The sequence below is a fragment of the Bolinopsis microptera genome, chromosome 8, assembly GCF_026151205.1.
Source record: "Bolinopsis microptera isolate Bmic1 chromosome 8, MBARI_Bmic_1.0, whole genome shotgun sequence".
Lineage (NCBI taxonomy): Eukaryota > Metazoa > Ctenophora > Tentaculata > Lobata > Bolinopsidae > Bolinopsis > Bolinopsis microptera.
In genome coordinates, this window is record NC_087079.1 from 4905612 (window position 1) to 4930420 (window position 24809).

Genomic DNA, 24809 nt, shown 5'->3' on the forward strand with positions numbered 1-24809 from the left:
TAAGGTATAACCATTATCTAATTCGGTGGATTTTTGGACGCTGATTCCGAATCACCCTCATGACGTAGGATAAAAATGCTTCCCTGGATAGTTATGGGCAAACAACTGTTTTCGTCACGTGACAGGCAGCAGGCTAGTAGTGGTAAAACATGAATTTGATTGTTTAGGGCTAGGGTTAGGGCTGTGGTTATGGTTATGGATAGCTTCCCTAACATTTTACCACCAAGAGACTAAACCAGGTGTTAGTTCATCGTGTCCTGACGAAGCTATCTTGATAGAATTAGGATACATCGTTGAACATGTCTACAAGTATATGTGAGCTCGCCTTAAACAGTCCATGCCTTCCACTTAACGCAAATAAATAGCCAGCTGTTAACTGTAAATTTTATCTTGACCTTATTCTATTTTTTTTATTTCTATTGTTTTCAGAATGTGACACATCTGGAGTGACACTGGATGCCGACCAAAAGGCATACTTTTTAACTGCAACGGCATTGGTAGGTGCCAAAATCACCTACCAATGTGACACTGGAACTTCATTTGAAGACAAAGTCTCTCAAGGGGGTTTTACTGTAACTAGGGGTTTTACTGTAACTAGGGGTTATACTGTAACTAGGGGTTTTACTGTAACTAGGGGGTTATACTGTAACTAGGGGTTATACTGTAACTAGGGGTTATACTGTTATCTATTACAATTATACAATAGAGAAACTAACGGTGAGTATGTTGTCAGAGCTAAGTTCTTTAACAGTTTAACAGGAACATAACTCTCATCTTCAGTAACAGGTAGTCCGTCACTGCTCTCCTGGGTCAGTAGTTATGAAACATTGCTCTGGTGACGTCACGTGGTGATTTATGACGTCACGTTAATAATGGCTTTATTTTATAAAGTACAACTCAATATGGTTAATTGGCAGGGTGAGATAACCAGGGAAAAGGGAATCCTGATGTCACAACCATGTCACAACCATGTCACAACCATTACCGGAAGGTGAAGGATAACCTCTTTCACTAAATCAGGTTCGTCTTCCTCTTCATCGTCCTCCTCGTGACATGTGTTAACTCAATAATCATAATACATATTATAATTATTAACTGGTAGTGTTACTATGGTAACTAGTAGTGTAACTATGGTAACTAGTAGTGTAACTATGGTAACTAGTAGTGTAACACTAATTTCAGCTCGCAAATGGAGTTGAAACCACGCCATTTCTAGCAGGGTTGTAAAAAAGGATAAAAATAGGCTATGGCATTCTAAGAATTTTGATTAAGGCTTTAAACTTTCTATAATTAACGTCGGACTTCCACACTTGCATTCTACCGTCCTACTGCACTCAGTCCTAGTTAGGTGTCAGCACTACACTACATATACCGGCCTACCATCCCACATCCTCACTTCCACACTTGCATTCTACCGTCCTACTGCACTCAGTCCTAGTTAGGTGTCAGCACTACACTACATATACCGGCCTACCATCCCACATCCTCACTTCCACACTTGCATTCTACCGTATAACACTATAACTATAGTTGGCATTTCTGTTGGGCAAAAACGTTTTGGCAATATATTGGCAGTTGGGATAGTGCTAAGCACTCTAAACTATAAAGGTGCATGGGAATGTTGGATTATGGTATGGTTGTCATATTGCTGGTGTGGCGTCCGCAATATTATCAGTCGCCTTTGAAAATCTACTACAGATTTTCTTTCTGTATATCACTATACAGTTCCTCTTTAGAAAAAGTGCATGTGACAAGTAACGAGACAAGGATGCTCTAGGATCAGGAGCGACAAATGATCAATTGTTCTAGACGTGAGGCTTTCTGCAGTAACGGCCCTAGCGAACAGGGGGATGGTTGTTCGCTTGAGTACTATGATGCGGTTATACAAGTCTGGCAAAACAATTTGTGACCTGCCTATTGGCCGGGCGCCGCCGTAGACTCAACACATGGTGTGTGGGGTATTTACCTCGGGCACACACCTTAATCTCTCGACCGGCGGGTCACACCCAAATCTCCTGCTCCAACTCTTTCAAAGGCTGGTACCCTACTACTACGTGGCCAGAAGGAAATTCTTGTAGGAACTCTTAATGTACGAACAATAAGAGAACAATACAAGAGGGATGAGCTGGGTGTATGCATGAGGGATAGTGGCGTACATATTTTGGGCATTCAGGAGCATCGGGTAGTACATAGCACTGAAATCGAGTATCAAGATCTTGGAAGCTCTCACCTCATAACAACTTCGGCATGGAGAACCAGCAATGGGGCGGCTGCTGGTGGGGTTGGTATTGTCTTGGACAAAAAGACAGTATTCAACTCATTGATTAGTGTATACTCACATGACAGGAGGACGATGGTAGCCAACTTTGCAGGGAACCCGGTCACAACTGTTATTGTGACTTATAGCCCGACAGAGGGGGCGACTGTCGACGAAGCAGAAAACTACTACGACAGCCTTGGTGGTGCCATCGACCAGATACCAGCCCACAACTTACTATTCGTTGTAGGAGACCTCAATGCGCATGTCTCATCATCAGGAAACTGGACATCCTTCCACAAGGGTCCAGCAAACCGAAATGGTAGACTGCTAGAGGATATGCTGTTGGAGCGACAGCTAGAAATCACAAACACCAGATTTCAGAAGCGAAGAGGTAAACTCTGGACATATCTCTCAGATATGAGTCAAAGTAAATCTCAAATCGACTTCATCATTTGCCGGAAGAAATGGCGGAACTCCGTCAAGAACTCCGAAGCATATGGTAGTTTCCACAGTATTGGCTCGGATCACAGAGTAGTCGTAGCAAGGGTAAAGCTTAGTCTACGGATAAGCAAGACGGAGAAGAGGGCTCCGGTTCTGGACTGGTCTAAACTTAAAACTGATATCGCTCTACAAGAGAGGTACACAGTGGAAGTTAAAAACCGCTTTTCCATACTTGAAAAGGATGATCAGACGGCAACAGAAAGGTACCAATGCTTTATTGATGCGAATAGGACAACTTCTCGACTTTTACTACCTGAAAAGGAGAAAAAGAAAAGATGTAAAATCTCAGCGACTCCAAGTGTTGAAATTGCCAGGCTGAAGCTGAGGGAATGTAGCATAAAATACCACTCAGATGCTACAGAAGACAACCGAATAGCTGTTCAAGAGGGCAAACAGAAGCTAGGCGATGCTTATCAAGCAGCCAAAGAGCACCTGCTGGAGGGGCAGGTCCGGGAACTGGAGGAAGCAAGTTGGCAGGGCAGACATGCTAAAAGCTGGACCATGATCAACAAGATCACAGGTAAAGCTCCATCATATACTGGCAAAATCAAGGGAAACTCACCAACGGAAAGGGTTCAGAAATGGAAGGACTATTTTGCTACTCTTCTCGGCTCACCACCGACGGTAGAGAACGCGGAAGAGGATATTGATCCAGTCCACCCACCTCTGAATATCGGAACAGAACCGTTTACGTTGGATGAGTACAGGAAAGCAAAGTCCAGCATAAAGGAAGGGAAAGCATGGGGTGACGACAACATAGCCCCAGAAGTCTTAAAACGATGCGACCTTGATCAAATTGTCTTAGGCTTCTGTAACAATGCTCTATTGAAAGGTGAGAAACCAGACCAATGGTCAACTGCCAACATCATACCAATTCCAAAGAAGGGCGACCTTAGCGAACCAATGAACTATCGGGGAATAAGCTTGTCATCCCTAGTTGCCAAGTCTCTAAACAAGATGGTTCTGAACCGGTTGAAGCCAGAAATCGAGACAATTCTGCGTAGAAACCAGAATGGATTCAGACCAGGAAGGTCAACAACTCAACAGATATTGGTACTGAGACGTCTCATAGAGGGTGTCAAGAGTCGGAAACTGCCAGCTGTTCTGACATTTATAGACTTTAAGAAGGCTTTCGACAGTGTACATCGTGGGAAAATGCTAAAGATTCTAGAAGCTTACGGCATTCCAGTCAAAATCGTGCAGCTTATACGGCTCATGTACGAGAAGACAATGGCCAAAGTCCTAACTCCAGACGGAGAAACTGAATTGTTCGAGATACTTGCAGGTGTGTTACAGGGTGATACCTTAGCACCTTACCTCTTTGCAATAGTCATCGACTACTGTATGTGGCAAGCCATAGGCGATGATGCGGAGCGACTTGGACTCACCCTCGAACGTAGAAAAAGCAGAAGAGTGGGGCCCAAGATCATCACCGATGTGGACTTTGCAGATGATATAGCACTTATATCTGAGGACATGGACAAGGCTAACGAGTTCCTGCTCAGAGTAGAATCGGCGGCAGCAAGCGTGGGACTACACATAAACGAAGGCAAGACCAAGGTCATGACACTGAATATGGAGGATCGATCTAGCGACCTACAAAGTCGATCCGGGGAAGCCATAGAAAATGTAGATGATTTCATCTACTTAGGCTCCTGGATTGAGAGCACAGATAGGGAGATAAGGGTTAGAAAGGGAAAAGCGTGGGGTGCCCTACATAGACTGAAGGATATCTGGAAATCCAAACTCTCAAAGAGCCTAAAGATTAGATTGTTCATAGCGGCTTGTGAATCAGTACTGCTCTACGGATCAGAAACCTGGACACTGACAAAGGCTCAAGAGAAAAGTTTGGACGGGACATACACAAAGATGTTGCGTATGGTGCTGGGTATCTCATGGAAGGACAAGGTCAGCAATATAACTTTGTATGGTAGCCTCCCAAGGCTGTCAAACAAGTTACGAAGCAGGAGATTAAAAATGGCGGGACACTGCATCCGACATCCTGAGCTACTTGCCAGTGATTTAGTCTTATGGGAACCTACGCACGGTAGAGCACAGCAAGGCCGACCAAGACAAAGCTACTTGTCTATGTTACTGAAGGAAGTTGGGACAAACTCTAAAGAGGAACTGCGAACCCTGATGCGGGACAGGGATATATGGAGGGGGTTTTCTGGCGTAGATCGGACTTAGCTCCGACATAGTAGTAGTGAGGTAACATATACGTTAGAATAATGTCGTAATTTCGTTAGGTTTACTGCGCCGTTGCTAATAGCAACATTAAGAGATTGCACGTGCGCGAGCAAGAAAAGATTAGCAACAAGCGTTGTCGACCATGTCGAGTCATCATGCTTTATAAGTTTTTTCATGATTTGAGTGGTCAATATTGCATTCATAGGTCTGCTTTATAAAGCTTTTAATCTATAAATAGATTAAAATAACCTTTCATTTTAAATAATTGTTCTATTAATTTTCTGGAAAAAAGGTATGGCACGTGGTCAGTGGTCACATTTAGCAAATGTTGAATAATGGTCACCAGCCGCATCAATTACCAAGACGTTGTTATGTACGAGTGCTTGTAGCGTAACGTTACTATCTGTCACCCACAAAGAGCCGAAATTGTACAGTAATGTCTTTCAGTAGTTTGTATAATAGTGGCTTCTTCATATAACTTACGATCATGATAATCTATTTTCTAAATCATTAGTCCTTTGTCGAAAATTGAGAACAATTTTCATCTCCATGAACGTTTCTTGGAAAATTATCACCAGCTGTATGCTTCGGCAATGGGACTTTTGTGGCTAAAGACATGATTTTCAGACAATAATTACGGCAAAAAGGAGAGCAAATTGTCGATTACGATTTTCAAGTCGAGGCTCAGTAATTAACTCGCTCAGTTTCACACCTCACTCCTAGAATTGTGCTCTACAGGAGACTATTTTATCAGCACCTGATGTTCAAATTTTCAACTCTTGGACTAACAAATATTTGTAATTGTATTCGAATTAGTTTTAAAGAGTATAGTCTTGAAACGATCATCGCATAAGCATTTGTATTTTTCAGTGGACACATGACTCGGATGTTCGTTTACCATTCTTAAGTTTTAATTTATTTGGTAAATCTGTGGAAGTTTGTACTACAAAAGTTCAAATGTCTGCTTTTCTTTCAAGTGCACGTGTTGTTTAATCAACTCGCAGTTATAATCCGTTACCCATTTAATATGTATTTGCGATATATTTGAATCCCCCTGATATAGGAGAGTTCATGGGCCCAAGCTCACTAATATCAATATTTATCTAAAATTTATATATTATATCAGTTGGGGTTTATTATGGCTTCTAACGTTCTAAGAAAAGTGTTCTGACAATTTAACAAAATTAGAAAACAATCCCGGTTCGGCCCCGGTGAAAATTCGGCATTTTGTTGTATTTCTATAACACTCTCTACGATTAAGTTGAGCAAGGCACTGTGATGCAAAGCAAATTTGAGATTACTCCCAAATTTTTTTCTGCCTAATAACTAAATAAAATTACGATTAGATATTTCGAACAATATACTTAATTACCCAAGTAAAGCACAATTTCTATTCTTAGTACCAGCCACCAGATGATAATTTTTAAGGGCGTCCACGGCGCCTGGCCTCCCTCATAGCCGCCTCTGTTATTCCAGTAATGGGGCCACGTGTATGCGAACACCAATCATCTGCATCAGATCTTCACCTCTTTCTTTGTTGGACTGCAGTATGGAATAAGGCAGCAGCGATGCTGCCAAGGGGGTCGGAACTATTAGATACCCAGGTAGCAGGAATCTTGAAAAACTCTCAAAGTATCCAAAATAAGTATTGGTACCCTGTTGTCATGGAAGTATGTTTTAAGGCAAAAAAAATTAAAAATTTACTGAAAACCCCCAGTCTTCCTTTTGTTGGGATACCTTAAATATGTCGTCATATGAAAAATAAAATGGTTTGAGAATTGTATAGAAAGTTTATAATAAGGCTTTATGTGTTTTCAAACAAAATTATATGCATATTACAATGATATTACATCAAAACTTTTCGGGGACCTCAGAATAATTACAAAACCCAAAGTTGGGCTTCCTTGTGTCAGGCTACCTAATACATGCCGTCATAGAAAAAGAATAAATATTTTTGGGAGCTAGCTAGGCACCGAGCACCCCGTCATAGGCCCCCTACTGAGATATAACCCCAGATCCTTCTCCACGAGAAAGCTGATACCCAACTAGTATTGGTGTGGCGCGGATAATCACTAATTACTATAAAAACTGCAGAGTTTTATCGGAGTAAGTTTAATATCTCGAACTAATAAACTCGCATTAGTTTGGGGATGATAAAGGGGTTGCACATTTCACAAGCTGTGTATGGGCTGTGGCTTATCAGCTGACGTCAAAAGAAAGTTTGACGTGTTATTAACGTGGTTTCACCCGATCCCACCTCATCCTAGACACTCTAGGAGCCCTCAACGCACTTAGCAGGACGCTCATCGTCACCCTCCACTGGGTACCGGCGCATAGTGGAATACAAGGCAATGATCTCGCAGTTTCACTGGCCAACAAAGGATCCGACTCTCCTCCCATTGGACCGCCTCCTTATGCTCCTTACACTCCTCTCTCTCTCTAATATTTTAGAAAGTGTGACGTGTGTTATTAACGTGGTTTTGATCAAAAGTATCAGGGAGCAATAATATGATACTGATTTATGAAGATAATATTTCTAAGCTGTGAAATCGAAATAATTTGACTGATCGTTCATAGGGCATGATTCATCGTAACTATTGACAAAGGCGTTGCTCCTTTTTATATTTTAACCACGCCTAAGCCACTAAGTGAACAAACAAAATAGAAATATTGATGGCCAAACGATGCTTACAAAAAAAAACAATACGACTTTAAGAAAATGAAATTGTCCCATTGAATGTCAATTACCTGATTTAAAAAAAACAGGTCTGCCAGTGTATAAAAGTAAAAGTCAAGTACATAATTGGTTAGGACTTGTCACTTGTGTCTTGAGGCGCTTTGACACGAAACAAACACGAGTGATAAAAGTTATGATAAATTCGTTATAAGCTAACGGCGTTTTATAATTACATATAATCTCTGAAATGTATGTGCAATTCTAACAAGAATTACGTGAGTTATTAAAGGGTGTGGGCAGTTACTTCTGGGCCACCAGCTGTATTCATATTCACGCATACCAGAATCTCGATACTTTCGGCTCATACGAAAGCAGGACACGATGCAAGTTGACCTTTACACAGAGCTTATTGGAGTGGTCACAAGCAAATCACAAGCAGGTTCGGTATATCACAAGCAGGTTCGGTATTATAAATAAAATTATAATGATATTGGAATAATAAAGCGATGAATGTGAGATACCAAAATGTAGAGCAGAACAGTAACCATAGTAACCGCCTAAAAACACAATAACCACAGTAACTTGGTGTAAAATTAATGGTATAGAAATAACTGATCTATTGGTTGATCAACTGTTTGAACCATTTCAAAATGCACGAATTACAGATCTCTAAAAAGTATTCTCTGCAGATAAAAACTCTTATAAACACAGTACAAAATATTATAAAAGATTCTTCCCCATTCCTTTATTGTACAAATTCCATTTTGAAAAAAAAAGGCTCAGTGAAATTTCAACAGCTGAAATAATTTTGCCATCCTAGGGGACGGGGGAAAAATGTTCATTGAATATTGCTGACAGCACCAAACATGAAAGTTGTCGAATGAACGACTGAAAAATGAAATGTCAAAGATGTTCATGCAACAAGGATATGATCATGAAGATCATACAAAACAAAACGCTGGTATAATTAACCAATCGTGAAATCTTGCCACAGAAAATTAACACCTAAATCATGTGATCGTTCAAAGTAATTACATGTAATTACATGCCTCTTAGACAGTAAACAGTTGGCAATTTAAAAAAAGACATCACAGCACAATCGATTGCTTTAATTACACTTTCGTTCAAAATTATTGCCTGGATATCAAATAGTTAATTATAGTTTAAGCTAAGACTGTCTAAAATAGATATGATACAGCTAATCACGTTTTACATATTATTATGTATTGATTAAGGGACCGCAGTGATACAAAGTTTTTTAACAATAACATTAACATCTAAACAAGCGTTCTGTGAAAACTTGCCGCGCGTTCACTTAAATAACTATCCTATCACAATCACGAAGATATGTATAATTGAACACAATGTGGCTCAGGTTTTAAGTTTAAATTTGCTAAAAAGGATCACACCTTTACAAGAGATCACGCAAAAAAAAGTTTCGCAACTAAAATTAAATGTAGTTCAGTGCTTTAATGCATAGTTATATTCATGATTGTTAAGAAATGACTAATCCAACCAGACAGTTAATTACAGATTGATACTATAACGTCTAGGGCTAAGGGCAGGTACTGACTAGAAACACGGCTTATACAGCTCTCAAGTTTCACTACACTATCAGCAAGCAACTCCACCTCACTTCTCTAGTCTCGTAGTATAACAGGAACAGTAACCATAGTAACCACCTAACAACACAGTAACCACAGTAACCACACAGTAACCACACAGTAACCACACAGTAACCACACAGTAACCACACAGTAACCACCTAACAACACAGTAACCAAGGTAACCACACAGTAACCACACAGTAACCACCTAACAACACAGTAACCACAGTAACCACACAGTAACCACACAGTAACCACAGTAACCACAGTAACCACAGTAACCACACAGTAACCACACAGTAACCACACAGTAACCACGGCAGCACTTCCTTAGTAATAGTCTGCTGATATAATAACAGGACGGATATGTTACTCACAATAGTAAAGCAGTAAGGAGGGGGCAACATGAAATGACTACCTTTATCCTGCCTACGTATAGCAGCAGTTCGTTATTTCACAACTACACTACTTCTAACGTGTGTATTAAAGTATTAATTAAGGTTATTTTAATATTTTATTTTTATTAGTACAACGTGAGATATATATAAACAATGGGACGGTACTTAAAGTTGTGAACATTAGTGTGGGGGCTTGTGCTACCTTACCGATAATATTAATATACTTTCAACAGTATACGGTGCGGTGAATAAGTTGAAGATGTTTTGATGCGTCTAAAAGTATAAAAAGTAACAAATTTATTAAACAACTTTAAGTTTTATGGCTGTACGTGAAAACAATGGTGGTGGCACTTACAGTTAGCTAGTTACCATTATACAAGTGACGTGGGATAGTGTTACTTTTGCGGTCACGCAGCTCTAAATGATGATACTTATATAATGCGGTAACCATGGTTATTAACATAATGCTTTCAACACTACTGAAAACTTGCACTGCAAGTAATTTGGAAATATATAGATGCGTCTAAGTCCATCACTATCAAAAACATTGTGAGGTAAGAGTTATATTTCCATTTGTAGTCTTACAGAGAAAAATAAACGCACAACGTTAGTTACCATGCGACTAATTGACTGTATAAGTGGGCTGCCCTTCGAATACTACAACGACTATAGAAAGAGTATTAAGGTCTTGTCACGTGATGCCCAAATATGGTGGCAGCACAATGGGACAATGCTGCTAGCGGTAAAAAAGTAGAAAAAGTAATCGGCCACCTTTATTGCCGTTGGTCAGGACGCAATTACGATTGTTGCAAGATAAAAATAGAATATCAACAAGGGGAAAGTATGAGCTCTTTGGTAGGTGTTACTGAAGGTATAGGGTACAGTTATATACGAGGTGTTAACCATTTCACCATGGTAACAAATGACGGATCACCCTGGTGATGGACCAAATCACCCTGGTGATGGACCAGATTACCATGACGAGTGACGACGAACTGCAGTCAGATCACTAGAATAAATCGTTACAGTGCAAGAGCGTATCGGACGGACGTTACGAGAGTGTGATGGTGGGCGAGGATGATTACAAATGGAGTCTGAGCACTGCAGTGACACAGTGTCAGCCGTGTCAGCTGTGTCCCACCTGGGACACCCTCACCCCTGCTCTCCCCTCCTCTCCCCTCCTCTCCCCTCCTCTCCCCTCCTCTCCCCTCCTCTCCCCTCCTCTCCCCTCCTCTCCCCTCCTCTCCCCTCCTCTCCCCTCCTCACCCCTCCTCTCCCCTCCTCTCCCCTCCTCTCCCCTCCTCTCCCCTCCTCTCCCCTCCTCTCCCCTCCTCTCCCCTCCTCTCCCCTCCTCTCCCCTCCTCTCCCCTCCTCTCCCCTCCTCTCCCCTCCTCTCCCCTCCTCTCCCCTCCTCTCCCCTCCTCTCCCCTCCTCTCCCCTCCTCTCCCCTCCTCTCCCCTCCTCTCCCCTCCTCTCCCCTCCTCTCCCCTCCTCTCCCCTCCTCTCCCCTCCTCTCCCCTCCTCTCCCCTCCTCACCCCTCCTCTCCCCTCCTCTCCCCTCCTCTCCCCTCCTCTCCCCTCCTCTCCCCTCCTCTCCCCTCCTCTCCCCTCCTCACCCCTCCTCAACCCTCCTCTCCCCTCCTCTCCCCTCCTCTCCCCTACTCTCCCCTCCTCACCCCTCCTCTCCCCTCCTCACCCCTCCTCTCCCCTCCTCACCCCTCCTCTCCCCTCCTCACCCCTCCTCACCCCTCCTCTCCCCTCCTCTCCCCTCCTCACCCCTCCTCTCCCCTCCTCACCCCTCCTCACCCCTCCTCTCCCCTCCTCTCCCCTCCTCTCCCCTCCTCACCCCTCCTCTCCCCTCCTCTCCCCTCCTCTCCCCTCCTCTCCCCTCTTCACCCCTCCTCACCCCTCCTCACCCCTCCTCACCCCTCCTCACCCCTCCTCTCCCCTCCTCTCCCCTCCTCTCCCCTCCTCTCCCCTCCTCTCCCCTCCTCTCCCCTCCTCTCCACTCCTCTCCCCTCCTCACCCCTCCTCTCCCCTCCTCACCCCTCCTCTCCCCTCCTGTAGCCCCAGGTACACGTCTGGTTGCACGTTCTAAATCCCTGTTAAAACTCAGCAATACGTGAAGAGGACATGATGAGAACTTTAACCCTAATAGTGGGATCAGTGTTAGCTGTCTCTACACAAGTATACAGTGTCGTGATACTGGCACGTGTGGTATGTGAGTTATGTGTCCGATATTTAGCTAGCTTCTATACTGCTAACTATAACACAACCTGAAAAATGTGCCAGTTCCTGGTTGTGGACCCTATTAAACCTGGGCCGGATCTCCACGGTGACGGGACTCTCTCAATCTGTATAGTGCACGTGCAAATACCCTCAATCTTACTGTAGTGCACGTGCAACTACTCTCAATCTTTACATATGCAGTAATTGTGAGGGAGACCTGGAGAGGGATATAACGAGATATGTAGGGAGATATGTATCGGGCGAGAGATATGTGTCAGGTACTGCAAGGAGAGAGAAAGGGAAACTGCTAGAATCGTATAGTCTGTCACTTTATCATAGTCTTAATAACATGGTAAATAAGTGAACCACTGTAATAGTGAACCACTGTAATATTTATATAGCGGGGAGGTTTGAGGATGGATCTATAAGGGTTTCACTTGGATCACAATACACATGAAAACAGTACTGTAATTATCAGTGATGTCAGATGTGATCATCATAATGTGATCAGAGTGCTAGAATACAGAGCTCACTGTGGAAACCTCATCCAGCCATGATACTCGGACTCAACCATTCCCATGAGATACACGTACAAGTACTTCAAATACACAAGGAGAGAGGGCCATATACAACACGCACCCATTATTTCTCATTGTCTTGATGATTCGTCCATTAATACCTTGCCAGCTTATTCATTAATTTTTATTGAAATGTTTTATTCGAGACTATCATTTCATTAGTACATTAACTTATCGTCTAAATGCCAAGTAAAAATACAAAACACGTTAAAAAATATATGCATAATAAAAGTTCAAAAGAGCGAATCTGTTGTTTATTCAATTTAGAGTAAACAATGAAATCGTCACGTGAACGTGCGCATAAGAATTAAGCATAAGCTAAAGCAACGCAAATTCCAACATCATGGCAAAGAGCACTCACTCTTCGTTTTACAAATTCTAAACGAAAATTCCTATCTATTATTTCTAATCGCTTCTACTTTGTACAACAGGGTTTATTATTGGCTGCTCACGTAAATGTTTGGCTCCAAATTGAACGATAATTGGTCTCACAAAAGCGACCCACCTTTCCAGCAGGACACAGTTAACAAGTGTGAAAATATGGCGACTAGAATAAACTAGGACAGATGGTAAAATGGAAAAAATGTAAACGGATTTGTACAAGGAGACACCAGTGATCTAAGGAAAGAAAAGACGTAAAAATATTTGTGTTGCTGTCCATGACGGGACATGCAAGAGAAACGTTATGATTTGTGGAACATCAGGTGTTAGTACACCTGACAGATATTAACCAATCAGCTTAACCAGTATGTGCCTATCAAAGCCCATAATCACTGTCACGTGTCTAAACAAATATGGTTCATCCACCAGTGGCAGTATCATCACCTAAAAGTCAAGAAAAGAGAAACGTGAAGAATTGGTGATTGGATAAGGCAGCCATCAATATTATTCAAAAGTCTCTATAAATAACATCTCAATTGTATAGTTTTCCTGAACAAAACCCACGTGCATCAGGCACCTGACAAAGCTGTTTCTTCAGAAATATTAAAACAATGATCGCTGATTCTTATGACGTCGTTAAACAATAGAAACATAATATTCAATAAAAATGAAGTTAAATATCTTTATCCTAATGATAATATCGATATCAGTAAAGGCTTCAAGACGTCACATTAAATGCTGATGGTCACTGCTTATATCTGGGGAATTACAAATTTACATGTAGAGCAGTCCGTGAGAGACTTTAGTATCTAGTTGTTGTTGGCCAGGAAGAATGGTGAATATAATACCTTCACCTCCTACCCATCCCCATACCTGAACTACAATAAACCTTACAATGCTCCTTTTGTGCTGGAATTACTGTTCATTTGCAGGTATTGTTCATGTAGTCGACACGGACCACAGGAGTGAAAATTAAACACAAGACGAGATCTTATAACTGCAAAATCTACCCACACCTCCACCATCATTATCCTCACCCAGATTTAGCATCTGTCTATATCTTCTCAATTTTTATTAAACTCCCAGCCAGCTTTAGCTTCTGTTCAAATTAAACACGTTCAGAAAGCACATAATCCAGGAAGCAGACAAAGAAATGATCACGTCTCACGGATTACGGATCACGTCTCACGGATTATTATTGCAGGGTTCGAGAGAAACTGAGAAAGGATCACGGATTACAGGGTTGGAGAGAAATGATCAGGTCTCACGGATCATCGATCACAGATTGCAGGGTTGGAGAGAAAGGATTACAGAGCACGGATTGCAGGGTTGGAGAGAAAGGATTACAGAGCACGGATTGCAGGGTTGGAGAGAAAGGATTACGGATCACGGATTGCAGGGTTGGAGAGAAAGGATCACGGATCACGGATTGCAGGGTTGGAGAGAAATGATCAGGTCTCACGGATTATCGATCACAGATTGCAGGGTTGGAGAGAAACTGAGAAAGGATCACGGATTACAGGGTTGGAGAGAAATGATCAGGTCTCACGGATCATCGATCACAGATTGCAGGGTTGGAGAGAAAGGATTACAGATCACGGATTGCAGGGTTGGAGAGAAAGGATTACGGATCACGGATTGCAGGGTTGGAGAGAAAGGATCAGGTCTCACGGATCATCGATCACAGATTTCAGGGTTGGAGAGAAAGGATCACGGATTGCAGGGTTGGAGAGAAAGGATTACGGATCACGGATTGCAGGGTTGGAGAGAAAGGATTACAGATCACGGATTACAGGGTTGGAGAGAAAGGATTACGGATCACGGATTGCAGGGTTGGAGAGAAAGGATCACGGATCACGGATTGCAGGGTTGGAGAGAAAGGATATTACGGATCACGGATTGCAGGGTTGGAGAGAAAGGATCACGGATCACGGATTGCAGGGTTGGAGAGAAATGATCAGGTCTCACGGATCATCGATCACAGATTGCAGGGTTATAGAGAAAGGATTACAGATCACGGATTGCAGGGTTGGAGAGAAAGGATTACGGATCACGGATTGCAGGGTTGGAGAGAAAGGATTACGGATCACGGATTGCAGGGTTGGAGAGAAAGGATCACGGATCACGGATTGCAGGGTTGGAGAGAAATGATCAGGTCTCACGGATCATCGATCACAGATTGCAGGGTTATAGAGAAAGGATTACAGATCACGGATTGCAGGGTTGGAGAGAAATGATCAGGTCTCACGGATTGCAGGGTTGGAGAGAAAGGATCACGGATCACGGATTGCAGGGTTGGAGAGAAAGGATTACGGATCACGGATTGCAGGGTTGGAGAGAAAGGATTACGGATCACGGATTGCAGGGTTGGAGAGAAAGGATCACGGATCACGGATTGCAGGGTTGGAGAGAAAGGATTACGGATCACGGATTGCAGGGTTGGAGAGAAAGGATCACGGATTGCAGGGTTGGAGAGAAAGGATTACGGATCACGGATTGCAGGGTTGGAGAGAAAGGATTACGGATCACGGATTGCAGGGTTGGAGAGATCAAAGGATCACGGATCACGGATTGCAGGGTTGGAGAGAAAGGATTACGGATCACGGATTGCAGGGTTGGAGAGAAAGGATCACGGATCACGGATTGCAGGGTTGGAGAGAAAGGATCACGGATCACGGATTGCAGGGTTGGAGAGAAAGGATCACGGATCACGGATTGCAGGGTTGGAGAGAAAGGATCACGGATCACGGATTGCAGGGTTGGAGAGAAAGGATTACGGATCACGGATTGCAGGGTTGGAGAGAAAGGATCACGGATCACGGATTGCAGGGTTGGAGAGAAAGGATTACGGATCACGGATTGCAGGGTTGGAGAGAAATGATCAGGTCTCACGGATCATTGATCACAGATTGCAGGGTTGGAGAGAAAGGATTACAGAGCACGGATTGCAGGGTTGGAGAGAAAGGATTACGGATCACGGATTGCAGGGTTGGAGAGAAAGGATTACGGATCACGGATTGCAGGGTTGGAGAGAAAGGATCACGGATTACGGATCACAGGGTTCGAGAGAAAGGATCACGTCTCACGGATCATCGATCACAGATGACAGATCACATGGTTCGAGAGAAACTGAGAAAGGATCACGGATTATGGATCACGGATTGCAGGGTTGGAGAGAAAGGATCACGTTTCACGGATTACGGATCACAGATTGCAGGGTTGGAGAGAAAGGATCGCACGGTTATTTAGCTGTGCTCTCAGTCGGGATTGTCTCCATAGTTGTAACACTAACTAAAAGTCACGTGACGGAGCACTGATAACACCAAATAAGGCAATAAAAGGGTGGCAACTTAAAAATGTCACGTTTCAAAAGAGCTGTGGCCCGCAACTGACCCCACCCGCGAATTCTAAAAGTCTTAGTCGGAGTTGTCTCGACTGTAGGCAATGTCTCGACTGTAGGGAATGTGAAGACACCGAGACAGAGTTACGGTGGAGTACGTCAGGGATTCCCAGTACACAGCTGAAATACTGAAGAATATAGACTTGTAACTGGTGTACTGATACTATGAGCACTTGCAATGTTAGGACTAGACATGTGGGAAGCAGTGCAGCACCAACGGAGTCATCATGGTTAGGTCATGTAGGGGCCACCGGGTTCACAGGGGCTCCAGTTAATACTGTAGATGTCTTGATCTGGACAGAGCTTCACAGATCCGGATACGTCAGGGCATGTCAAGGAGTCGGAATACACAGCCGAAATACTGGTGAACATATGAAATACCAGACAAGATATTTGGATATACACCAGCCTGGCTTAGAACCGTTCCAGCTTGTAACTGTCGTGTCACATGCTGTCTTACCAAAGATATAGTTAACTGTAACATCTGCTATAACAGTGACATGTTGTAGTACACTGCTATAGTAGCTGATAACTACATCATGCTTGGAATCTACTTTTATAGTAGAAATAAGCTAGTGACAAATTCTTACCATACACCCCAAAAAGTAGAAGGTATAGAGGGCAGAACCCGCTCCCCCTTCCTTTCTTGTTAGGGTTAGGGTTTCAGCATATGTTTTTGTTAAAGATTGGGTTAGGGTTAGGTTTGGGATCAAATTAGAGGGTTAGGGTTTCGAAAAGTCGTTCAGAACCAGCTAGAGAACGGGTTGAAAAAGTCACGTGACAGTCGAGTGTAGAGTGATTAATCATCATCCCCCCCTTCCAGTGATATTAACTACTATAACGTACTGAACATTTTCCTATCCTGATAAGAGCCTATTCCTTGTCGCAATAAACGGGAACACTACAAATTTTCCCCCCAATCAATACAACAATGCAACTAATGAATAATGTTCCGATCCGGATATTACAATTAAATTAAAAGCGGAGAAAGAGGACTCTAAGCAGAGTATAGGAGCGCAACGAAACCACTCACGGCTGAAAACTAAAACTTTGCACCTGATCGGGAAAACACATGTATCAGTGTACTGCAAACTAATTATATTAATTTCAAGGTATATACTATTATATATCTCCACATAGAATAATCGTTCATTATTAGTGCATAATGAGTGTGATCATTTCAAACTTGCTGAGTATCAAACTTTAATGCTTAAGTATGATATGTCAACTTAATGATTTAACAGTTTATCTTAAATATAAAATGATATATTTTCTGACCAATTGAACTCTGTTTTATAAATTTGTTAGGATTTCCGTTAGATTTCTTGACTTTCCGAAACTCCACATTTTCTGGAAAGCCACTCCCAGACCACAGCCTCGTTTTGATTGCCTGCAGATGCTTTCTTACTACTACTACTACTACTACTACTACTACTACTACTACTATTACTACTACGACTATAGTATATACATATATGTCGGAACAGTTCAGTAACCACCGTAACCAGTTCAGTAACTATGGTACTTCCTTACAGTAACATACCATTCCAATGACCAATTAAACCCTTCATCCTTAATTAAACTGTTATACAATCACAAGCTTAAAATGGAACGTAGTTAGAAAATGCAATTTTAGAAAATGTGAGGAAATTTAAAGGAAGGAATATAATTAGAATATTTGAAGCCCAATCAGTGTCTGTGAGAGAGAGAGTCTGTGACGTACGTGTAGAAGCTGTCATTACTAGAAAACCTGGTCCGCTCTTTAATATATCTAGAGTATATGCTTCCCCAAATTATCAAGCTATTTATCTACGAAGTGTTTATTAAAATCTAAACTACTTCCAGACCCTTGTATTGGATTTTATCTTCAGACTCTTTCTTCAGACTTTATCTTCAGACTCTATCTTCAGACTCTTTCCTTTGACTCTATCTATAAAATCTATCTTCAGACTCTATCTTCAGACTCTATCTTCAGACTCTATCTTCAGACTCTTTCCTTAGACTCTATCTTTAAAATCTATCTATAAAATCTATCTTCAGACTCTATCTTCAGACTCTATCTTCAGACTCTACCTTCAGACTCTATCTTCAGACTCTATCTTCAGACTCTTTCCTTAGACTCTATCTTTAAAATCTATCTATAAAATCTATCTTCAGACTCTATCTTCAGACTCTATCTTCAGACTCTATCTTCAGACTCTATCTTCAGACTCTACCTTCAAAATTTATCTTCAAAATGTATCTTATCAGACTCTATAACCTTCAAAATTTATCTTCAGACTTCATCTTCAGACTCAATCTTCAGAAACTACCTTTAAAATTTATTTTCAGACCCTATTTTCAAACTTTGTCTTGAGCCTTTATTTTCAGACTTCATTTGCAGAATTTATCTTCAGACCCTATTTCTAAACTTTGTCTTCAGCCTTTATTTTCAGATTTCATCTGCAAAATTTATTTTCAGACTCTACCTTTTTACCCGAACATTTTTAGCTTTTAACCTTTAACTTGTTTCAGCTCGCTGCCTTTAAAAACAGGAATTTATATCGCATTCATCACATCACACAGCGGTCCGCACGTAGTAAAGTCAGACAGAAGAAACAAGTGCAGGATACAATCTACGACAGTGCGATACCAATTTAGGTAGATATGACTGTCGCATTGCGACATATGATGTGACTGTTGCATTGCGACATATGATGTGACATAAAATGCGTTAAAAGTAAAACACAAATAAATTTAAATGTATAAGTCAGAAGTCTAACTATAGTGTGATAGAGCTAAAAGCAGACGAAGGGATCATAATTTAACCAAAATAATGGACAACCTCTCCCAGATCGTATTTCAATACTACAAAAGTGCAAATAACATGAGGGTCGTTCACGTTTTCGTTCATATTAAATGCCTAAGCACATTCTTGATATTTGTGAGCCCATTACTGGTCAGTCCTTTGTCAAGATTCGCCTAATTTATTAAAACATTAACAGATCGAGATAAGGGTCCGGTAAGATGATCAGGTATGCAACAAATCATGTTTCTTTATTTAGCAAAGCTTAAGGGGGGGGGGGGGGGGGGGGTTCACCCTGATTTTTTTGTGAAACTTGTTTTCGAGATAGCAGTTGACCAACAAACTACGACCGGTGACCAAAATTTTGAGGGGGTCCCGGACCCCAACCGCCAAACGGTGCCCGCAGGGCAGCCACGCCCATATTTGGTCCAAATTAGGCCCAATTTAGCCAAATACCCTGAACATTCCCAAAACCCAGATTTTAGGTGCTTTACTTGTAGCTAGTGGTCCCCTGAACCCGTATATGAATTTTCATCAAGATTGGACAAAAAATGGCTGAGTTATGAGCCAAAACCATATGCCCATATTTGGGCATACGCACCAATTTTGATCGATTTTGGCCCATAAATTGGTCAAATATCAATATTTTTGAATGAAACCAACTTTATATGGAAGGTAAGCCTATATTACACTGCACATTCTGTATAAATATCAGCTCAATATCTACATAACTGTGGATTCTGTGTTCAAATAATCGCAAAAAATGAACAAAATTGCCCATATCTCAGTTCGCAATATTTGCAAAACTGACTTCGCTCAAAACAATAGAACTCAATAGGGTTTCAATATTTTTACATGAAATTTTCAGAATCAAAAAAATTTGGCGGCCAAATTCTGAAAAATGCCCGGCAAATTTTGGAATTTGGCCGCCAAATTTTTTTAAAGGCCTAACTCAAAATTCTGTCCCAAAACTTAAGGTCGAAATGCGATTCTACGTTGATTCTGAAAATTTCATGTAAAAATATTGAAACCCTATTGAGTTTTATTGTTTTGAGCGAAGTCAGTTTTGCAAATATTGCGAACTGAGATATGGGCAATTTTGTTCATTTTTTGCGATTATTTGAACACAGAATCAACAGTTATGTAAATATTGAGCTGATATTCATAGAGAATGTGTAATATAGGCTTACCTTCCATATAAAGTTGGTTTCATTCAAAAATATTGATATTTGACCAATTTATGGGCCAAAATCGATCAAAATTGGTGCGTATGCCCAAATATGGGCATATGGTTTTTGGCTCATAACTCAGCCATTTTTTGTCCAATCTTGATGAAAATTCATATACGAGTTCAGGGGATCACTAGCTACAAGTAAAGCACCTAAAATCTGGGTTTTGGGAATGTTCAGGGTATTTGGCTAAATTGAGCCTAATTTGGACCAAATATTGGCGTGGCTGCACCGCGGGCACCGTTTGGCGGTTGGGGTCCGGGACCCCCTCAAAAGTTTGGTCACCGGTCTTAGTTTGTTGGTCAACTGCTATCTCCAAAACAAGTTTCACAAAAAAATCAGGGTGAACCCTCCCCCTTAAGAAGAACACTACCCGGAATGTTTACTATACCTGGAATGGTTACTATACCTGGAATGGTTACTATACCTGGAATGGTTACTATACCCGGAATGGTTACTATACCCGGAATGGTTACTATACCCGGAATGGTTACTATACCCGGAATGGTTACTATACCCGGAATGGTTACTATACACGGAAAGGTCACTATACCGGAATGGTTACTATACCCGGAATGTTTACTATACCCGGAATGGTTACTATACCCGGAATGGTTACTATACCCGGAATGGTTACTATACCCGGAATGGTTACTATACCCGGAAAGGTTACTATACCCGGAATGTTTACTATACCCGGAATGGTTACTATACCTGGAATGGCTACTATACCTGGAATGGTTACTATACCTGGAATGGTTACTATACCCGGAATGGTTACTATACCTGGAATGGTTACTATACCTGGAATGGTTACTATACCTGGAATGGTTACTATACCTGGAATGGTTACTATACCTGGAATGGTTACTATACCCGGAATGGTTACTATACCCGGAATGGTTACTATACCCGGAATGGTTACTATACCCAGAATGGTTACTATACCCTGAATGTTTACTATACCTGGAATGTTTACTATGTCTATACCCGGAATGGATTATAATGGATTATGAGTTCCTTACTAATTATATGTAATATCTGGAGTCTATTCTAATACATTTGTCGGCTGTATACACTGTTTTACAATAAAAATGTTTTTTACCGAGTCGTAGTGGGATAATCATAAATGATCCCATTATTTTATAAAATTGGAATCGAGCTGGTATGTTTTGCAAAAATTTTGGGAAGATATGCCGATAATCGCATTTAATCATCTAGCACAAAGGACAACCACTTGAGAATGTCAAATAATTATTTTATCACATAGTTGAAAGTAATAGATTAATACTTTCACATTTCAACATTGTTTTAAAACTAATTATGCAGTGCACCAATATAATAAGGGTATGAAAGTGCGCTCCTCTTCATTAAGGGAACACACCTCTTCATTGATCAAGGTGTGTACTTCCTCACAAACTCACTCGGAATACATCGCTCAGTAAGAAGAGCTGCAAATCCTATCTCAAATTTACATTTGTGGTTAGTTTGGATGTTGGGGAAGCTGAAAAGGCGAATACGAGAGTCGAGAAACATTTGACCCCACGAACCTCACGTGAATAAACTAATTTTATGAGTACGCGTCGTAGATTGTGCCAAAAGCATAACCTTAAACACCACTACTACCACCAGTATCACAGCTGGCTGCTGAAAGCACGAAATTACGTTAATACACGGACGTCTCGAGATTATAAGGCCATCTTTTGTTTGCCGTGGTAATGGTATAGTGGATCAGTTTGTGGTGTATTCAGCTTGTGAGAGTTCAATGAAGGGTCTAAAGTGCCCATCCTTCGAGAGTAGGGACTGAGTCCTGTCCCCGGGGATATTGGCAGGGGATATTGGAGAATACTTACAGGGTTTCAAGTACTATTCCAGCTTCGTTGTTTAATGTACGTGATGGCGGTTTAATGTTTGTGAACCCTAGAAATACCCGTATTGGATCGTGCACATCATCGAGTAATTCTATAAGTTTTTGGAAAGAATTTTTACCAAAGCTAGTGAAATATTCAACCATCAAAATTAAAAAGATATTGACAAAAATGAAAATGTCATAAAAATGTCATATTCTCAAGTCCTGGATAGAATAAACAATGTGTACAATTTGGATACAATTGTCAAGAATCACGTTTTTACTACTGACGAACTCGACTGCAGCATGAAATAGTGGATCACTGAACTATTATTTCACATAACAAAACATAAACCTTACGGAAAAACTGTTCCATGAATTAGAGAGGAATATCAAGGGTAAACGAAAGATTAATGAAAGAAATAATCACTATTCGCATATCCAAAGGAAAGCGTAAACGCTGATAACTCAAAAAATTTAACCTCTGCAACCACACTTATATAAAGCCTATATAAGCCTCACACCGTGACCAAAATAGTCTATTCTGAACAAGAAAATCTAACTTACAAAATTCAGCCGCGTTCAAGGCACAAAACGAGCTTATCAAAGCTTTTAACTGACATATCGTATCTTTGAATAACTGTGAAAACAATCCTGTTAATTGTTTATTAATCGAAAAGAACTTGCAAGTACTAAGGTCACATCTTCCAGTATTATATAGTATATATTATGTTTAGATTCTACATGTTAAAACGACACGAACACTAGACTAGAGTTAAACCTTGTGAACTGGCGTGTAACTTTTGTCGACGTAACACATCCCAGACACATGATCATACGTGTGGTTAGTTCGGGAATAATAATTGTAGAGGATTCCTGATTAATTAGGTAGAAACTGTTCAAGACATATGGAGCAGAAGTTAAATTACTTGACACGTATTAACTTATCCAGGAAAACTATTGAATAGTTTGATATTAGCGCAGATTAACACCTGATCAATCATCATAGCAACACCTTGGAGTTGAATTAGAGAAAACTGTGTATTCAAATCATCATTCTAAAATTCAATTGTGACAGAACTTTCGAATGAGTAGGTTCAGTGTGTCATCTGCAAAGAAACAAGTCTCATATATGAAACACGGCGTTAATATAAGACCCAACGTATGTAAACCGACTTTTGCCCCCCCCCCCCCCCCCCCTGTACATAAAAACCAAAGGTACCACAGCCATTTAAGTGCGGCAAAAATATCGCAATCAACGCGATTCCGCGACCGTCGCAACTAAACATTGCCTCGAATGACAGCCGCGGGGTATAACTATTCCACAATTATTTACGGATCTCACCATTTATATTGCACGATAACGCTATCTTCCTGGAAGCCGCCCAGCAATTAAATAACAATCCTCGCTGGCAATTAAATAACTATTGTCACTGTTGTGACCGGAGAGGTGAGGGTTACGTCTCCAAGGTGTCCGGGACTTGGCAAGTCCGGGATTTGTTAGAGTACTAATGACTCGGACAATTCCTTAGTTCTGTAATAGAATCCTGTCCTACAATTAGTGTCTACCCAAAATTAACAGACCCTGGTCCCGGTCGATTAACGCAGTCGTGGAAGGAAATATTAACTTTTACCTCATGGAGACTAAATAAATGTTCGAGAAAAAGTCGACAACTTAAGTTCAACATGACAATCTGATAATGGCTTCAAAAATAAAACAAAAACACGTAAGAAGACGTAAAAACATTTTGTCGATTAGAAATAAATAAATAAATCACAAAAAAGTTTTGAACAACTCAAAACGTTTTGAACAACTATCGCGATCCCAAAGTTTTCTAAATTTAATTGCAAAAATGTCCCATTTCATGCAAGTAAAGAAAAATAGGGCAGATTATGGGACTCATGGTATGAGTCGACAGGAAAAATATGTCGGACGACGAAGAATGATAAGTGATACACAACTGAGGAATGATCGAAGGAATATATGTCTAATATTTGTTGTGACTTGTGATATATTACGCAGAGAGCAACACCTAGCAACACCTAGCAACACCTAGCAACACCTAGCAACACCTAGCAACACCTAGCAACACCTAGCAACACCTAGCAACACCTAGCAACACCTAATATTTGTTGTGACTTGTGACGCACAACTAACTCCTCGTCAGAACTCAGCTGACCTTTGATCAATCCAGACATCATCAAATGCTCTAAATAGTTAACTCAAAAGGTTTCCTTACCTTAAAATTCTTTTAAGTTTTAATTAAATAGCATTAAGTTTTTTTGCTGTGACGGCGACTGTAATTCGAAACTGCGAACCTGTCGCCTTACAGGAAATACCGATAATTGCATGCACTTTTCTTTGTACTTAACGAAATGTCCACGAAATACCTGCGGCGGCGAGAGGAACCTTGAGATATATTACGCAGAGAGCAACACCTAGCAACACCTAGCAACACCTAGCAACACCTAGCAACACCTAACAACACCTAGTTATACGTATAGCAGCTTGAGGTAATAGTTATACCATCTCCAGTCTGGTCAATGAGTGCACACTGCACATTGCAATTATCTCAGCACAGTTCTGCGTGGAGACCATGATGGTCCCCTTTCGGGCCTTATAACTCCGCCCTCACTATAAGTCGACCCGTGAACAAAATACCAAGTACGGGTTTTCCTTGCCAACACGACAAGAAACATTTTATTCGTACGACGAAGCCGAGAA